At 51.7% G+C, this 4,373-nt stretch overlaps 1 long non-coding RNA gene across 1 annotated transcript in view; it reads right to left on the minus strand.

Moving 5' to 3' along the window:
• LOC124029134 overlaps window positions 1-2,417 on the minus strand; it is a 2,819-nt gene extending 402 nt beyond the window's left edge. Inside the window, exons 1-2 of the long non-coding RNA XR_006837727.1 lie at window positions 2,298-2,417; window positions 1,639-1,734 (exon numbers count right to left, since the gene is read on the minus strand). This is a non-coding gene — a long non-coding RNA (uncharacterized LOC124029134). The remainder of the gene's footprint in view (window positions 1-1,638; window positions 1,735-2,297) is intronic.
• Between the last annotated feature and the right edge of the window lie 1,956 nt (window positions 2,418-4,373).

Genomic DNA, 4,373 nt, shown 5'->3' on the forward strand with positions numbered 1-4,373 from the left:
TCTCAGTGTGTGTGTGTCTCAGTGTGTGTGTGTCTCAGTGTGTGTGCCCCCAGTGTGTGTGTGTGTGTGTGTGTCTGTCAGTGTGTGTGTGTGTGTGTGTGTGTGTGTGTGTGTGTGTGTGTGTCTCAGTGTGTGTGTGTGTGTGTGTGTGTGTGTGTGTGTGTGTCTCAGTGTGTGTGTGTCTCAGTGTGTGTGTGTGTGTGTGTGTGTGTGTCTCAGTGTGTCTCAGTGTGTGTGTGTGTGTCTCAGTGTGTGTGTGTGTGTCTCCAGTGTGTGTGTGTGTGTGTCTCAGTGTGTGTGTGTGTGTGTCTCAGTGTGTGTGTGTGTGTGTGTCTCAGTGTGTGTGTGTGTGTGTGTGTGTGTGTGTGTGTGTGTGTCTCAGTGTGTGTGTGTGTGTGTGTCTCAGTGTGTGTGTGTGTGTGTGTCTCAGTGTGTGTGTGTGTGTGTCTCTGTGTGTGTGTGTGTGTGTGTGTCTCAGTGTGTGTGTGTGTGTGTGTCTCAGTGTGTCAGTGTGTGTGTCTCTGTGTGTGTGTCAGTAATGTAATCAGTGTGTGTGTGTGTAATCAGTGTGTGTGTGTGTGTGTAATAATCTCAGTGTGTGTGTGTGTGTGTGTCTCTCAGTGTGTGTGTGTGTGTGTCTCTCAGTGTGTGTGTGTGTGTGTCTCAGTGTGTGTGTGTGTCTCAGTGTGTGTGTGTGTGTCTCAGTGTGTGTGTGTGTGTGTCTCAGTGTGTGTGTGTCAGTGTGTGTGTGTCTCAGTGTGTGTGTGTGTGTGTGTGTGTCTCAGTGTGTGTGTCTCTCAGTGTGTGTGTGTCTCAGTGTGTGTGTGTCTCAGTGTGTGTGTGTCTCAGTGTGTCTCAGTGTGTGTGTCTCCAGTGTGTGTGTGTCTCAGTGTGTGTCTCAGTGTGTGTGTGTCTCAGTGTGTGTGTGTCTGTGTGTGTGTGTCTCAGTGTGTGTGTGTGTGTGTGTGTGTGTGTGTGTGTGTGTCTCCCAGTGTGTGTGTGTGTGTCTCAGTGTGTGTGTGTGTGTGTGTGTGTCTCAGTGTGTGTGTGTGTCTCAGTGTGTGTCAGTGTGTCTCAGTGTGTGTGTGTGTGTGTGTCTCAGTGTGTGTGTGTGTGTGTGTCTGTGTGTGTGTGTGTGTGTGTCTCAGTGTGTGTGTGTGTGTGTCTCAGTGTGTGTGTCTCTCAGTGTGTGTGTGTGTCTCAGTGTGTGTGTGTCTCAGTGTGTGTGTGTGTCTCAGTGTGTGTGGTGTGTGTCTCCTCAGTGTGTGTGTGTGTCTCCAGTGTGTGTGTGTGTCTCAGTGTGTGTGTGTGTGTGTCAGTGTGTGTGTGTGTGTGTCTCAGTGTGTGTGTGTGTCTGTGTGTGTGTGTGTGTGTCTCAGTGTGTGTGTGTGTGTCTCCAGTGTGTGTGTGTGTGTCTCAGTGTGTGTGTGGTAATGTCTCAGTGTGTGTGTGTGTGTCTCAGTGTGTGTGTGTGTGTGTCTCAGTGTGTGTGTGTGTGTGTGTGTCTCAGTGTGTGTGTGTGTGTGTCTCAGTGTGTGTGTGTGTGTCTCAGTGTGTGTGTGTGTGTGTCTCAGTGTGTGTGTGTGTCTCAGTGTGTGTGTGTGTGTGTCTCAGTGTGTGAGAGAGAGGGAGACTCACAGCTACACTGTACTCCCAGTTCATTCTCCAGAAGTCGATGACAGTGTTGGTTAGAGGACCCTGGGTAGCGATGTAGGCCTCTGGACCATCCATTCCCTGGTAACACAACTAATATTAGAGGGCTGGATGAACTAACACACAGTTAGTTTAGAGGAAGTGGAGGGGGAGGAAGAGGAGGAAGAGGAGGAGAGAGGAGGAAAACACTCAGACATCTTTATTCAGGCCAGCCTGAAAAGGTCTGAGTTTTTAAGGGTGTAATTAATCACCTTGTGTGACACAGCTGAGTGTCATTAGCTTCCACACAGTGTGCAGGTTGCTATGCAACACTCCACATGACCATCACCTGGAAGGCCCTGTCGCCTCTAGTTACTAAACAAAGCAACATTTTGTGGACTAGGTGTTACAGTTGTCCATCCCTCAGCGTTCCTTCTGCTCTAGTTAAAGTGTTGACCTCTGACTGGACAGACATTCAGGGTGAAACTGAAGACGTGCTGGTGATATGTTTGTGGACCTGAAAGCTTCTCTCTGCGCACACACACACACACACACACACACACACACACACACACACACACACACACACACACACACACACACACACACACACACACACACACACACACACACACACACACACGGCTGTCTCTCTCTAACTGTACCTTGATGAAGCTGGCATTGATGTAATCTGCATCCTGATTGGTTGTTTTTAAAGTCAGCTTTACCCTCGTGTGGTCAACTGTGGGAGAGATGAGGATACAAGTTAGAGAGAGACAGAGGAAAAGAGTGATAGGAAAGGAAAAGAGCACGAGAGAGAGAGTTTCCTATGCCAATAAAGCCCCTTAAATTGAATAGAGAAAGAGGGAAAGGGAGAGGGGAAGGGAGAGGGGAAGGGAGAGGGGAAGGGAGAGGGGAAGGGAGAGGGGAAGGGAGAGGGGAAGGGAGCAGGAGAAAAAGAGAGCTACAGATTAGAGGGAATAAAAAAGGATGTGGCTGGTAAATAGAACAAATAAATCATGTCAAATGTTTTCAGCACTGAACAACAATAATATTATATAAACACTATATTTGACTGATCCATCTGTAGCCTCCATCCATCCATCCGTAGTCTCATCCATCCAGCCGTAGCCCCTATCTATCCAGCCGTAGCCCCCAGTCTCCATCCATCTGTAGCCCCAGTCCCCATCCATCCGTAGCCTCCATCCATCCATCCGTAGTCTCATCCATCCATCCGTAGTCTCATCCATCCATCCGTAGCCCCCATCCATCCGTAGCCCCCATCCATCCGTAGCCCCCATCCATCCGTAGCGCCCGTCCATCCGTAGCGCCCGTCCATCCGTAGCGCCCGTCCATCCATCCATCCATCCGTAGCGCCCGTCCGTCCATCCGTAGCGTCCGTCCATCCGTAGCATCCATCCATCCGTAGCCTCCATCCATCCATCCGTAGCCTCCATCCATCCATCCGTAGCCTCCATCCATCCATCCGTAGCCTCCATCCATCCATCCGTAGCCTCCATCCATCCATCCGTAGCCTCCGTCCATCCATCCGTAGCCTCCGTCCATCCATCCGTAGCCCCCGTCCATCCATCCGTAGCCCCATCCATCCGTCCGTCCGTAGCCCCATCCATCCGTCCGTCCGTAGCCCCCATCCATCCGTCCATCCGTAGCCCCCATCCATCCGTCCATCCGTAGCCCCCATCCATCCGTCCATCCGTAGCCCCCATCCATCCATCCACCCGTAGCCCCCATCCATCCATCCGTAGCCCCCATCCATCCATACATCCGTCCGTAGCCCCCATCCATCCATACATCCGTCCGTCCGTAGCCCCCATCCATCCGTCCGTCCGTCCGTAGCCCCCATCCATCCGTCCGTCCGTCCGTAGCCCCCATCCATCCGTCCGTCCGTAGCCCCCATCCATCCGTCCGTCCGTAGCCCCCATCCATCCGTCCGTCCGTAGCCCCCATCCATCCGTCCGTCCGTAGCCCCCATCCATCCGTCCGTCCGTAGCCCCCATCCATCCGTCCGTCCGTAGCCCCCATCCATCCGTCCGTCCGTAGCCCCCATCCATCCGTCCGTCCGTAGCCCCCATCTATCCATCCGTCCGTAGCCCCCATCCATCCATCCATCCGTAGCCCCCATCCATCCATCCATCCGTCGATTGGAGTCATGATGTTCTGAATTAAGAGGCAGAGGGGCTTCAGATGACAGAGGTCCTGTAAGACGTCCTCCATGTTGTTCAGGAAGAGAAGAGGTTAGTGTCCTCCATGTTGTTCAGGTAGAGAAGAGGTTAGTGTCCTCCATGTTGTTCAGGTAGAGAAGAGGTTAGTGTCCTCCATGTTGTTCAGGAAGAGAAGAGGTTAGTGTCCTGTAAGACGTCCTCCATGTTGTTCAGGTAGAGAAGAGGTTAGTGTCCTCCATGTTGTTCAGGAAGAGAAGAGGTTAGTGTCCTCCATGTTGTTCAGGTAGAGGTTAGTGTCCTCCATGTTGTTCAGGAAGAGAAGAGGTTAGTGTCCTCCATGTTGTTCAGGAAGAGAAGAGGTTAGTGTCCTCCATGTTGTTCAGGAAGAGAAGAGGTTAGTGTCCTCCATGTTCTTCAGGAAGAGAAGAGGTTAGTGTCCTGTAAGACGTCCTCCATGTTGTTCAGGAAGAGAAGAGGTTAGTGTCCTCCATGTTGTTCAGGTAGAGAAGAGGTTAGTGTCCTCCATGTTGTTCAGGAAGAGAAGAGGTTAGTGTCCTG

This window comes from Oncorhynchus gorbuscha, unplaced genomic scaffold (assembly GCF_021184085.1).
Source record: "Oncorhynchus gorbuscha isolate QuinsamMale2020 ecotype Even-year unplaced genomic scaffold, OgorEven_v1.0 Un_scaffold_5611, whole genome shotgun sequence".
Classification (NCBI taxonomy): Eukaryota; Metazoa; Chordata; class Actinopteri; order Salmoniformes; family Salmonidae; genus Oncorhynchus; species Oncorhynchus gorbuscha.